Genomic DNA, 14948 nt, shown 5'->3' with positions numbered 1-14948 from the left:
CAAAAGGTCTTGTTTCTAATATGTAAAATAGGCCCCTCGAATGCACAAATGTGCATTCTTTACCATGATTTAACAGGAAGTGCCTGAAAACCCAACCACGACCCCTAAAAAGAGTCTAATATTTGCTCCCATGGTTCTTCATGCAACAATGCCAGCTGTCTGGTGAACTCCCCTCTGGCCAACTGTTTAACATTTCCCTGAAGAGTCTTCTCACATACACCCCACTGATTACCTTCATTTCCTCTAGCACAGAAATCAGTGAAAGGAATACATTATAGGAACACACAGCCTTGAGAAGAAATGTTTTTGAAACGTGTAGCTTCAAAGAACAGAGCAAATATCATAAATGACTGACCTCTGGAAGTACAGCCTCTATGAGATGCCCAACCAGCCTCCTAGGGGAGGTAATATCTGCACCCCTTCAGTTTCACCAGCAGTTACAGCTACAATTTCCTTCAGATGAGCGGTGACCCAGTGGATCCTAGAAAGTTTGAGTCCTGTGAGTTTTGTAGTTGCCTTCTGTTGCCCATGTATATTTTGAGTGCGGATATCATTTACACTGAAGTAATTCAGGCAACCAGACTGTGCCATAAGTCGAGGTGAAAAACACAGGAATCTCAATCCACTGCACTTTTAAGGTCCATGTAGGATTGACAGATCATAGATCCTATCCAAAGCGATTTATCTCCTAATCTAACAGAAGTACAAATAAAATAGTAAAAGCCTGGAGAAGGCATCTAAAAACGTGCTCCTTGGTCGCTGCTAACTGTTGTGACTAAGAGCACAGAGCCTGGAGGCCAAACGCCTCGCTTCAAATCTCAGCCAGCACTTAGCACGGGGAACTCTATTCAAGATCCTGTGATAAACCACAAGGCAAAAGAATATAAAGAAAAGAGTGTACGTATATGTATAACTGAATCACTTTGCTGTACAGCAGAAATTAACACAACACTAAATCAACTGTACTTCTTTTTTTCTTTTTTTTAATCTTAAAAAAAAAAAAAAATTCTCAGCAAGCACTGCAGCTCCTGGCCTGTGACCTTGGGCAACCTTGGCCGGTGGAGTTACTCTTACGGATGAAGAGAAAGGGCCTTGAGAGGTTATGGTATTAAACCAGGAATGTGACACTTTTGGATGCCAGGCGCTCGCCTAAGCACTCAGTTTTTAAAAATAATTCTCCAATAGTCATTCAATACATATTTGGACGAGATGATCTTTCACTCAAGTCCAACGTCGACACTGAAGACTGCGATGAAATGTCACGTGAACGGGGTGAGCCGTCTCCGCAGGAAGCAAGGCCGTCCTCAGGGTCCCCAGCCCGGCTCCCACCACCACCGACCGCAGGGACCCGGCGCCCGAGCACCCAGCGCAGCGGCCGCCAGGGCGCGGGCGGCTTTCCCACGGGAGGTGACACAGGGACACAGCCTGCCGGCCGCTCGCTCTGCCCGCGCCTTTTTCCCGTCACCGTCTTCTTCAAGCGCACCGGCCACGCGGCCGACGCTGCTCCCTCACAGCCCCCGCGAGGCAGGGTCACCAAGCAGGAAACCCAGGCCGGGAACGGCCGAGCTCGGCTTTTCCTCCGAGCCCGTGCGAGGCGGCTTCCCCCGTGCGTCCGGCACGCTCCTCCACCGGGCTGCGGCCGCTGCTCCGGCAGCCTCTCCGGGCCCCCGGCTCCTCGGGACTGGCCGCCGCCCGCGAGCCGCAGCCCCGCCGGCCTCCCCGGCGCCGCGAGTCCGCCCGGCTCTGCGCCGGCGCAGTCGGCGCGCTGGGGGCCTCGGCGGCGCGCCTCCTGCCGGCGCGTGGGCTCACCGTCTGGCTGCCGGGAGCTCCGGGGCGCGAGCCAGGGAGGCCCCACGACCAGGTCGCGGCACCGTCACTCAGCACGCACCGCCGTTCCGTCCCTTCACCCAGGGTGGGCCACGCCCCCGGGAGAGAAGAGCCGCCGCGGTGCCCGCCTGCAGCTGGAGGAGGCCCAGCTAGGGCTCCACAAGCTGTTGGTGATGATACACTGATCTTCTAATTAAAAGTGTCCTCTAATTCTCTCCATCGTAATGGCACCTTTCCCCGTGTGTAATTAATAAGTGAGCTGCTGTTTTCGGAAACTCTGGTAACATGCAACTTGGTATGCCGTAGAGCCCGAGTAAAAAAACATCCCCAAAAAGAATTCCTTTGGTGACTGCAATAGGCAGAGGGATGGGAGTGTTGGATTCGGATGTGGGCTTTAACATAGCAATTCTGGGAGTTTGGTACCCCTGGGGAACTGTGGTTGGATTGTGCGCTGCCTGCGTAATATTCCTGCCTGACACGTGTCATGGAAATGAAGTAGAGAAATACCATGAATTGTGAAGGAAGCTTCTATGGGAGGGGAGAACCTCAAAATCAGTGGCACATCTAAAGCAATTCTACTCTTTCTTCCCTCCTTTCCCTACCCTGCCTAGGCATTTGTGGGCATTTGTGTATATTTGCGGGTGAGTTTGTTATTTGGTAGACAGCGTGAGGGATCAGGACTCTTATTTGCTTGTGATCATTGTCTCTTTACTTATATCCCTAACAGACTGCAACTTGAAACTAGGGGCAGCTTAGACAGATTCTAAAACATAATCGTTTTTGCAGAAGTAGAAATGAGAAGGTAAAATTGAATATGTTGTTCAAGTAGCAAAAAATAGCTCTGGAGAAATAAATAACGGTAAGTGAATTATTTATCTACACAACTGGAAATTGTAAACAATTAGTGAACAATTGCACTTTTTATGTTACATGTTTCACTCCTATCTCTCACAGAAGGTGTAGCTGACTTTGCTGGAAATTCTCATACATAGATCTGTAATATTTTCCTAGGACTATGTTATGATTGGTCTCCCCCATTTCACCCGAACATAAAGGCATTTCAAAATTTGTTCAAACACTGAACTATTTAAGTCCAAAAGACATGCTGTATAATAGAAATCTGTTATGCTTTTACCCTAGAAGTTCTTAAGGCTTAAAGTATATAAGGCTTTATTTATATATAAATGTATAAACATTTATATGACATAAATATATTATAAATTTATAATATAGTATAGATAGATTATATATATAATATAAAAGTCAGTAGGGAATATCCCACCATCAAAACTACAATAATATGGGACTTCCCTGGCGGTCCAGGGGTTAGGACTCCGGGCTTTCACTGCCGTGGGCCCTGGTTGGGGAACTAAGATCCCACAAGCTGCACAGCGCTGCCAAAAAAGAAAAAGAAAAAGAAAAGAAAGAAACCTAAAATAATGTAATTCAGTTGCCTTCAAAGGTGAAAATTCTGTAAGCCTTGAAACATGAGAACAGATTAATTATTTTTCCGTTTATAGAGTAGTGACCATGGTGTTACAAAGATGGACATTCAGTTTTGAGACATTTATACATGCGTATGTTTCATTGTTTCCTGGTCCAATATGAGTGCATAATACGACTACCTCTGCATTTTAAAGAATGTGCTGGCTTAAAACAATGCCTCGCTTTATATTTTCCTTGAATGAAAATAGTGTAGACCAGGAATGCTGAGTATACCACCGGAGGTCACAAAACGGTAAACCTGTGAAAGCCTGAGGAATTCGGGCCATGCAAAGCAAGTGTCTTTAGCTGCCCTCTACCAAGAGAGGGCAGCCCTCTTCTCACAAATTATCTGCAGAGTGGGCTCGAAAGCACAGTGCAGGAAAAAAATTTTAGAACTTTTATTTATAGCTATTATTTTTATCTTAGCTTTAAAAAGCTTCTGTTTGGTTGTGTGCGCTTTATAATAATATGTAAATATATATGAGCATGCACTACACTTTTATAATTTGTAAATAAATATACATATATTTGGAGTGCAAGAAAAAAAAAAAAAAAGTTGTTACTGAAAGTAAGGTACCGTGGAAAAAGTTTAGAGGCCATGATTCGAAACTTGTCTCCTCCGGGGCAAACTGCAAACCTTGCACGTTCCCAGAATCAAAGGTCTGTAATCACATGTTTGGAAAGTTCTTTCCTACCTTCAATACATATTTAGGGGTTCTGAATAGTACAGTAAAAGGTCCTGCGAGGTTCTGAAAGTACAGTAAAAGGCAAAAGAGCCATGGTCGTGCCTTCATGAAATTTACAGTCTACTAAACCTAAGCATTAAACAAATAAACACGATACATTTTTTTAAAATGATATACTCTGTTAAGTGCCAAGGAAAATAAAGTTTCGAGAGGTCAGTGAAGTCCTTCCGAGGGAGTGGCATTTGATCTGAAATCTAAAGGACGAGAATGAGGTAGGCAGAGAGGAGGAGGAGGAGGAATCTCAGTCATGGGAAACAAGGCAAAAGTGTCAGCTGAGCGGAGATCTCTTCTCGCTGAAGAACTGTACAAGGTCCATGTGCCCGGAGCTTGCGGGGACGGAGTGAGGCCGGCCGGGTGGGGCTGGACCGGGCCCCTGGGGACCCGGAGACCGTGGAAGGGTTTTAGACTGTACCTAAAAATGCAACGGGGGAGCCAGTCACAGGTTTTCATCAGGGGTAGAAATTCAAGTTCACTTACGGAAGCTTCCATTTCCATTTTTCATGCCCTGGTTGCCTGAAGCGTGTCCGAGAGTCAGGACATAACACGCTGCAGATCAAGATTTCAAAACAAAGTTAAAAAAAGAAAGCAAGCAATCAAGACACTTCTGGAAATTTGAACAGCCGTAGCGTGTGCAGCTTTGAACAGTTAAAACTCCCCCAGACGAGGAGGGCGGACTCAGGCGTGGAGCTGGAGCTCCGGCCGCGCCGAGGGGCGCGCCGCCGCTGACACCAGCCGGTCAGGACGCGCGCGCGCGCGCCCCCGCCCCGCCCGCACACACTCGCGCACGCACCGGGCTTGAGGTTGGGCCTCCTCGGCCGCCGTCCGCGCTCGGCCGTCCCGCGTGTCGCGGCACCGCCCTCCCCCCCGACGTGGGCGGTGCGGGGGGCGGTGCGGGGGGCGGTGCGGGGGGCGGTGCGGGGGGCGGTGCGGGGGGCGGTGCGGGGGGCGGTGCTGGCCCGCCTTCCCCCCATCCCCCCCACCCCCGCCCCAGTTGCCAGAGCGCCGGCGCGAGGCTGGGGAGGGGCGTGGCCGGGACTGACCCCTGCGCCCCGGCCTCTTGCCGGCCCACGTGCCGACCCGCGACCCTGGCGCGGGGGCTTCCCGAGGGCCTCGCCTGGTCCGAGGTTCGCTGCCGGACCGTGCTCGGGCCACGAGCCGGAGGACCGCCAATCCCGCCGCCGTGGGCGCCTCCGGCCGAGGCTGCGACGTGGGGGGACCAGCCTTCGGACTGGGAACCCGCAGGAGACGCCTAGGAAGGGAAAAGGCCTGGAAAACTGAGCCGGCCCCAGACGGGGTGAACGTTTGGTGGGCGGGCGAGGCTGATAGCCGTGGGGATCGCGGGATACGGAAGTTCTCGAGGTGTCTGGTGTATCGGTAGGAATGTCCGCTCTGGTGTGCAGGAAATATCACGCCTCTTAACTTTCTGGATCTCAGTTAATTTCTGACCCCTCTGAGCTACATGCAACCCACCCTTCCCTGCCCCCATCTGATGGATTGCGTAAAAAATTAAAATTACCGCATTTATTCTTGGAGTTCCCCTTCCCAGGGGTTAAGCCAAAGTCTGGAAGCAGTGACTTTGTGGGTAAACTCATGGTTAAGTAACTTACCCAAGGTCACGTTGCCAAAAGTGGCCCTCAGGATTCAAACCCAGACTACTTAGACTCCAGAGAGTCTTGGTTGAGTCATGCTAGATCCCTCTCTGAAATGTTTAGCTTCAGCCCTATTTGAAGCCGGCTTGGACCACAGTGCCCTGAAGTATAAGCACACTGGACTAGGGGTCAAAAAGTAGGACCAGAAGTCACCAGGTGACCTAAAACAAGGCTTCAGTTTCCCCTGGGAGAAGTGGGGTTAATGTCCAAGGTCTGCAAATGCTAGGGAATGTAACCGGTCGTTTGCAGGCCACCCTCCAGCCCATACTAACGGTGACGCAGCAGCTCCAAGGTGACGTGGCCTCATCATTGCTGATGGGAAACTAGGTTCTACAAGAATAATGGTCGGTGGACAAGGACAGATGAGAAATGCTGACGGTACAAGGGAGGCAGTTCTGACATCAGTCCCCCCCCCCAGCCCAGCCACCCTCCCACCCTCCCTTCAAACAGACATAGACAAGAACTTAGTCGTGCGGCACAATTAGGGAAGAGAAGCAGACTCCTGAGAGGAGCGAATCTATGGTCAAAGTGCTACTGATCACTTTCAGAGAGAGCTGAGTACCTACTCCTGGAATTATCAGCAGTCCCACTGAGCCACAACTACGGAAGCCCGCGCGCCTAGAGCCGGCGCTCCGCAACAGGAGAAGCCACCGCAATGGGAAGCCCGCGCACCGCAACGAAGAGTAGCCCCCGCTCGCCGCAACTAGAGAAAGCCCGCGCGCAGCAACGAAGACCCAACGCAGCCAAAAATAAATATTAATTAATTTTAAAAAAGAAAAAGAAAAAGAAAAATTCCCTCCTATTAGAAAAAAAAAAGAAAAGAGAGCAGGACCTTCCAGTCACTGCTTAAGGCACCCAGAAGAGCAGACTGGGGGAACTTTTAAGTGAAATCTGCAGCACTTCTCTCCCTCTCTGTGGGGACCTTAGTTGGGCAGGACAGAACAGATTCCCGAAGAGGGTGTTGGCTGTATGCGAACTGATTTGCAGACTCAGAGGCCTGCACTCCCCCAAGGTAAGAGGGAGTTTTCTTAAATTTAAGATATAATCAAAACGGTTCCTATTGTAACAGATCCCTGGATGGAAATATGCGGTCTTGCTCAATCACTCAAAATCAAATGACAGGCTCAGTTTGGGCATAATATCAATGGCTACATTGTTTATGTATCTATATGTTCGTATGAAATTTCATAACTCATGCCAAATAGGAAATGGAGGTTTTAAATTGCTTCATTTTGGACATTTTCACCTAATACCCCAATGCTTTCAGAAGGGAAATTGTTTCCATTTAAAGGCAATTTGCCCCAGTCTTACAGAAATCCTGCCTCTTTTCACAGACTGGGCTCCTTTCATAGACTCCAGAGAGTAGGAATTCATTTAGCTCATCCCCAGGACCCTTGGATGATGGAACTTTAGACTGAGTTCTAGACAGGTGACATTCATCCATTCTCATCTTTAAGCTCTTTAGAGATGGGGATTTCACAGTCTGCTTAATAAATCACCTCCATGTTTAATAACCCTCACTTTTGGAATTGTTTTCCTGGTTCTAATCCAATCCCTCCTCCGACAGGTTAGCATTATGGAATCTCAGATCTGGAAAATAACCTTAAAGGTTATTGTATTAGTTTTCCAACAAACCTGATGGATTAAAACACATGACTTTATTTTCTTACAGTTCTGTACATTTAGAATTCCAATGGAATTCAAAAATTCAACACATGTCAAAAAAAAAATCAGAGTGAGAGCAGGGCTATGTTCATTTCTGGAGGCTACTGCTGGGGAGATCATTACTGGCCTTTGTTACCTTTTAGAGGCTAACTATATTACCTGTTTTGTGGCCCCCTTTCTCCTTCTTTAAAGCCAGCAACGTTGCATCTCTCTGACCCTTCTTCACCTCATCCTCTGACTCTGACCTCAGCCGGGAAAGGTTTTCTGATTTGAAGGACACACGTGATTGGATTGAGCACCCCCCACCCCTGCCAATAATCCAGGATCATCTCCCCATTTTAAGGTCCTTATCTTAATCACATCTATGAAGTCCCTTTTGCCATGTAAGGGCACAGTCACAGGTTCTAGGGATTAGGACATGGATATCTGGAGGGGTGGGGGGATTATTTTGCCTACTCCTTTCTGCAAGAAGGAATCCCCTGACAGATGCTGCTCTGACTCTGAGTCCTTCCACCGATGGGGAGAGGTCACTGCTTTATGAGGATGCCAAGGGTAATGTTCAACTCTAACTAACTCTAATCTAGAGGTCATGACCAGCTCTAAATATCAGAAAATTTGGATGTTCAGTCCCAATAGTTCCCATACGTAGGTCTTTGCCTTCAGAAGCACAGAAGAAAACCCAACCCGGTATCCCCACTTACACACCTGCCACATGAAGTTCTTAAAATATTTGAACACAGCTAGAAGATTTCCCTTTTATTCATTAGTTGAACATACTGAGAACCTATTATATGTGCATGCTATTCTAGGCTTCAGAGATACAGTAACCAGCCAAAGTCTCTAATCTCATAATGCATTCCTTCTGGTGAAGGAAACAGGTGGTTAATCCAACAAACAGGATTAGCATTGCCTTGAGTACCATCAAATCAAGGGTACCAAAACAGTGTTTGAAAGAATTGGATTTTTTTTAAAAATCATCTAAATAACAATTACAGGGCTTCCCTGGTGGCGCAGTGGTTAAGAATCCGCCTGCCAATGCAGGGGACACATGTTCGAGCCCTGCTCCGGGAAGATCCCACATGCCGCGGAGCAACTAAGCCCATGCGCCACAACTACTGAGCCTGTGCTCTAGAGCCTGCGAGCCACAACGACTGAGCCCACGTGCTTAGAGCCCGTGCCCCACAACAAGAGAAGCCACCGCAATGAGAAGCCCGCGCACCGCAAGGAAGAGTAGCCCCCGCTCGCCGCAACTAGAGAAAGCCCGCGCGCAGCAACAGACCCAATGCAGCCAAAAAAAAATTTATTTTTTTTTAAAGTGAAAAACTTTATAAAAACAGTAACAATTATAGGAAGAAGTGAGAAACTTTGTACACATATTGTATATCTTAGGGTTGTTTTTGCTTTGAAGTATAATGGGCGAGCATCAAAACCTCACACCCACAGTCCTCTGAAAATCTTACTCTAGGCCTGAGAGAGAGAAAATTTGAGTGAGAGAGAAGTTTCAATTAGAGTAAGCAAAGATGACTTCCTGAAAAAAGTCGATCCTTCCAAGATGAGTAGAGTTAGATAAATAAAGGCTAGAGGGGAGACAGCAGCCAGATAAGAGGAGAACTGGGGCAGATAAACCTTTTAGTTTGGGCGTCTGGCTGTGGGTAGGGCATATTTTGGGTGTTTTACTCTAGTTTTAAATAGAAGTCTTCTCAAAGGCACCGAGAAGACTAGGAATTCAGTGGCAATGGGGTAGCACTGCTCTGGCATCTCCCCACACTATCTGTAAAGCTCCTGTGAAACAAGAGGCTACATCTCTACAGGCTACAAAACTTGGAGCTAAACAGCCTCTAGCTTCCTGTGACTGAGTTTACCTGAGTCTCCCGCAGAGCTCCAGGGGGTGGCAACCTATAAAATTAGGAGGACGCTCCGGTGGGTGAAGATCATCGAGGTGTTTGTTCTTAGTCACATAACTTAAATTTTCCCCCTTTTCCCATGGTCTAAATTCAGCCCTGCCATACGCATGCTGGGAGCTGGGAGTAGAATGTGTAATTCGCATTCATGTTCTGTACTGCTGCTTCCAAAAGATAGATGAACTGAAATACTGTAAATAAAGCTAACTAATTTTCACTCAAATTTCCGACAGAAAATGAAAATCTGGTTTTTTCAATCCAGCTTCTAGAGGCTCTGCGGCTGATACTGTAAAGTTGAAAGTTCATTGGTGGAGTGAATTATCTTGACTCCACCTCTCCATTGTTTGGGAATGGATACATTTTGTAATTAACATTTGAGGTCTCTCCTTCCCTTTGGCTTTCTTATTTGGATGCTTTGTTGCAAAATGATCGTTTAAGTTTGTGTATTTTCTTTTAGGCATGTTTGCCTTTAAGACTCAGAATAAGGGGGACTTCCCTGGTGGCGCAGTGGTTGAGAATCTGCCTGCCAATGCAGGGCACACGGGTTCGAGCCCTGGTCTGGGAAGATCCCACATGCTGCAGAGCAACTAGGCCTGTGAGCCACAATTACTGAGCCTGCGCGTCTGGGGCCTGTGCTCTGCAACAAGAGAGGCCACGATAGTAAGAGGCCTGCGCACCGCGATGAAGAGTGGCCCCCACTTGCCGCAACTATAGAAAGCCCTCGCACAGAAACGAAGACCCAACACAGCCATAAAATAAATAAATAAATAAATAAATAAAACACTAGTGCTTAGGAAATCTATTTAAAAAATAAGAATAAGACTCAAATTCTAACTTCTTTGGCTGCAGATCAACTTCAGCCATATTTCCCAACACCTTCTTAATGACTGCTGGAAGTGTTTCTGGCATTGTTTTGGTTGGATACAAATTTGTATCCTGTGATGATAATTTCATTCTCAGTGATTCTTATTTTTAAATTTTGTTTGGTGCCTCAGGGGGTGTGCTGAGTTGAAACTTGAAATTGTATTATAAGAGGGGGCAGGGTCTAAAATGAGAGCTAAAAGGTGGTACAATGCTGTCTGTGTAAACAGTGGAATGATAATGATATCATCCTTTCAGTTCTCTATAAGGTTCTGAAGAACTCTGATCACTCTCTTCTTTTACTACCTGTATCAACTCAGGGAACTTGGGCACGACTACTAGCAAAGATCAGTGGTTCCCATTCCCGTAGGGCAAAATGTAATCCTTCAGGGGCAGGTGACCACAACTTGCTTTATTTCCTTATTTGTACATGAGTTTGGACCATTAAAGATATAACATGATTGAGACAATCTGAGCAAACCAAGCCCTACCTATTTTTTTTAACAGATCTTTATTGGAGTATAATTGCTTCACAATACTGTGTTTGCTTCTGCTTTATAACAAAGTGAATCAGCCATATGCATGCGTATGTCCCCATCTCCCCTCCCTCTTGAGCCTCCCTCCCACCCTCCCTATCCCACCCCTCTAGGTCATCGCAAAGCACCGAGCTGATCTCCCTGTGCTATGCTGCTGCTTCCCACTAGCTGACTATTTTACATTCCGTAGTGTATATATGTCGATGCTACTCTCACTTTGCCCCAGCTTCCCCCGCACCCCCCATGTCCTCAAGTCCATTCTCTATGTCTATGTCTTTATTCCTGCCCTGCCACTAGGTTCATCAGTACCTTTTTTTTTTTTTAAGATTCCATATATATGTGTTAGCGTACAGTATTTGTTTTTCTCTTTCTGTCTTCACTCTGTATGACAGACTCTAGGTCCATCCACCTCACTACAAATAACTCAATTTCATTTCTTTTTATGGCTGAGTAATATTCCATTGTATATATGTACATTGTATATATGTACATCTTCTTTATCCATTCATCTGTCAATGGACATTTAGGTTGGTTCCATGTCCTGGCTATTGTAAATAGTGCTGCAGTGAACACTGTGGTACCTGTCTCTTTTTGAATTATGGTTTTCTCAGGGTATATGCCCAGTAGTGGGATTGCTGGGTCATATGGTAGTTCTATTTTTAGTTTCTTAAGGAACCTCCATACTGTTTTCCATAGTGGTTGTATCAATGTACATTCCCACCAACAGTGCAGGAGGGTTCACTTTCACCGCACCCTTTCCAGCATTTATTGTTTCTAGATGTTTTTGATAATAGCCATTCTGACAGGTGTGAGGTGATAACTCATTGTAGTTTTGATTTGCATTTCTCTAATAATTAGTGATGTTGAGCATCTTTTCATGTGCCTCTTGGCCATCTGTATGTCTTCTTTGGTGAAATGTCTATTTAGGTCTTCTGCCCATTTCTAAATTGGATTGTTTGTTTTTTTGATATTGAGCTCCATGAGCTGTTTGTATATTTTGGAGATGAATCCTTTGTTGTTTCATTTGAAAATATTTTCTCCCATTCTGAGGGTTGTCTTTTTGTCTTGTTTATGGTTCCTTTGCTGTGCAAAAGCTTTGAAGTTTCATTAGGTCCCATTTGTTTATTTTTGTTTTTATTTCCATTACTCAAGGAGGTGGGTCAAAAAAGATCTTGCTGTGTTTTATGTCAAAGAGTGATTTTCCTATGTTTTCCTCTAAGAGTTTTATAATGTCTGGTCTTACATTTAGGTCTTTATTCCATCTAGAGTTTATTTTTGTGTATGGTGTTAGGTAGTGTTCTAATTTCATTCTTTTACATGTAGCTGTCCAGTTTTCCCAGCACCACTTATTGAAGAGGCTGTCTTTTCTCCATTGTATGCTCTTTCCTCCTTTGTCGTAAATTAGGTGACCGTATGTGCATGGGTTTATCTCTGGGCATTCTATCCTATACCATTGATCTATATTTCTGTTTTTGTGACAGTACCATACTGTCTTGACTACTGTAGCTTTGTGATATAGTTTGAAGTCAGGGAGCCTGATTCCTCCAACTCTGTTTTTCTTTCTCAAGATTGCTTTGGCTATTTGGGGTCTTTTGTGTTTCCATATGAATTGTAAAAACTTTTGTTCTAATTCTGTGAAGAATGCCATTGGTAGTTTGACAGGGATTGCACTGAATCTTTAGATTACCTTGGGTAGTATAGTCATTTTCACAATATTGATTCTTCCAATCCAAGAACATGGTATATTTCTCCATCTGTTTATGTCATCTTTGATTTCTTTCATCAGTGTTTTATAGCTTTCTGGGTACAAGTCTTTAGCCTCCTTAGGCAGGTTTATTCCTAGGTATTTTATTCTTTTTGTTGCAATGGTAAATGGGAGTGTTTCCTTAATTTCTCTTTCTGATTTTTCGTTGGTGGTGTATAGGAATGCCAGAGATTTCTGTGCATTAATTTTGTATCCTGCAACCTTACCAAATTCATTGATTAGTTCTAGTAGTTTTCAGGTGGCATCTTTAGCATTTTCTATGTATAGTATCATGTCATCTACAAACAGTGACAGTTTTACTTCTTCTTTTCCAATTTGTATTCCTTTTATTTCTTTTTCTTCTCTGATTGCCATGGCTAGGACTTCCAAAACTATGTTGAATAAGAGTGGTGAGAGTGGACATCCTTGTCTTGTTCCTGATCTTAGTGGAAATGCTTTCAGTTTTTCACCATTGAGTATGATGTTTGCTGTAGGTTTGTCATATATGGCCTATATTATGTTGAGGTAGTTTCCCGCTATGCCCATTTTCTGGAGAGTTTTTATCATAAATGGGTGTTGATTTTGTCAAAAGCTTTTTCTGCATCAATTGAGATGATCATATGGTTTTTATTCCTTAATTTGTTAATGTGGTGTATCACATTGATTGATTTGCATATATTGAAGAATCCTTGCATCCCTGGGATAAATCCCCTTTGGTCATGGTGTATGACCCTTTTAATGTGTTGTTGGATTCTGTTTGCTAGTATTTTGTTCAGGATTTTCGCCTCTATGTTCATCAGTGATATTGGTCAATAATTTTCTTTTTTTGTGATATCTTTTTCTGGATTTGGTATCAGGGTGATGGTGGTTTCGTAGAATGAATTTGGGAGTGTTTCTCCCTCTGCAATATTTTGGAAGAGTTTGAGAAGGATCGGTGTTAGCTCTTCTCTTAATGTTTGATAGAATTTGCTTGTGAAGCCATCTTGTCCTGGACTTTTGTTTGTTGGAATATTTTTAATTATGGTTTTAATTTCATTACTTGTGATAGGTCTGTTTATATTTTCTAATTCTTCCTGGTTCAGTCTTGGAAAATTGTACCTTTCCAAGAATTTGTCCATTTCTTCGTGGTTGTCCATTTTATTGGCATATAGTTGTTTGTATTAGTCTCTTATAATCCTTTGTATTTCTGCGGTGTCAGTTGTGATTTCTCCTTTTTCATTTCTAATTTTATTGATTTGCGTCCTCTCCCTTTTTTTCTTGATGAGTCTGGCTAAGGGTTTATCAATTTTGTTTATCTTCTCAAAGAACCAGCTTTTAGTTTTATTGATCTTTGCTATTGTTTTCTTTGTTTCTATTTCATTTATTTCTGCTTTGATATTTATGATTTCTTTCCTTTTACTGACTTTGGGTTTTCTTTGTTCTTCTTTCTCTAGTTGATCTAGGTGTAGGGTTAGATTGTTTATTTGAGATTTTTCTTGTTTCTTGAGGTGAAATTGAATTGCTATAAACTTCCCTCATAGAACTGCTTTTGCTGCATCCAATAGGTTTTGGGTCGTTGTGTTTTTGTTCTCATTTGTTTATGTATTTTTTTATTTCTTCTTTGATTTATTCAGTGATCTCTTGGTTATTTAGTAGCGCACTGTTTAGCCTCCATGTATGTGTGATTTTTAGAGTTTTTTTCATATAATTGATTTCCATTCTCATAGCATTGTGGTCAGAAAAGATGCTTGATACGATTTCAATTTTCTTAAATTTTCCGAGGCTTGATTTGTGACCCAAGATGTGATCTACCCTGGAGAATGTTCCGTGTGCACTTGAGAAGAAAGTGTATTCTGCCACTTTTGGGTGGAATGTTCTATAAATAGCAATTAAATATATCTGGTCTAATGTGTCATTTAAAGCTTGTGTTTCCTTATTTATTTTCATTTTGGATGATCTGTCCATTGGTGTAAGTGGGGTGTTAACGTCCCCTACTATTATTGTATTACTGTCAGTTTCCCCTTTCATGGTTGTTAGCATTTGCCTTATGTATTGAGGTGCTCCTATGTTGAGTGCATAAACATTTATAATTGTTATATCTTCTTCTTGGATTGGTCAGTTGATCATTATGTAGTGTCCTTACTTATGTCTTGTAACAGTCTTTATTTTAAAGTCTATTTTATCTGATATGAGTATTGCTACTCCAGCTTTCTTTTGATTTCCATGTGCATGGAATATCTTTTTCCATCCCTTCACTTTCAGTCTGTATGTGTCCCTAGGTCTGAAGTGGGTCTCTTGTAGACAGCATATATATGGGTCTTGTTTTTGTATCCATTCAGGCAGTTTGTGTCTTTTGGTTGGGGCATTTAATCCATTTACATTCAAGGTTGTTATCGATATGTATGTTCCTATTACCATTTTCTTAATTGTTTTGGGTTTGTTTTTGTGGGTCTTTTTTTTCTCTTGTGTTTCCTGCCTGGAGAAGTTTCTTTAGCATTTGTTGTAAAGCTGGTTTGGTGGTGCTGAATTCTCTTAGCTTTCGCTTGTCTGAAAAG

General features: G+C 44.0%; 1 long non-coding RNA gene across 1 annotated transcript in view; it reads right to left on the bottom strand.

Annotated features, from left to right (window-relative positions):
* The window catches only part of LOC133076172 (uncharacterized), a 45367-nt gene extending 44774 nt beyond the window's left edge, over positions 1-593 (bottom strand). Inside the window, exon 1 of the long non-coding RNA XR_009697507.1 lies at positions 356-593. This is a non-coding gene — a long non-coding RNA (uncharacterized LOC133076172). The remainder of the gene's footprint in view (positions 1-355) is intronic.
* Between the last annotated feature and the right edge of the window lie 14355 nt (positions 594-14948).

Source organism: Eubalaena glacialis, chromosome 16, assembly GCF_028564815.1.
Source record: "Eubalaena glacialis isolate mEubGla1 chromosome 16, mEubGla1.1.hap2.+ XY, whole genome shotgun sequence".
NCBI lineage: Eukaryota > Metazoa > Chordata > Mammalia > Artiodactyla > Balaenidae > Eubalaena > Eubalaena glacialis.
Note: the sequence above shows the minus strand (reverse complement) of the source record. Positions and strands in the feature narration are given on the sequence as shown.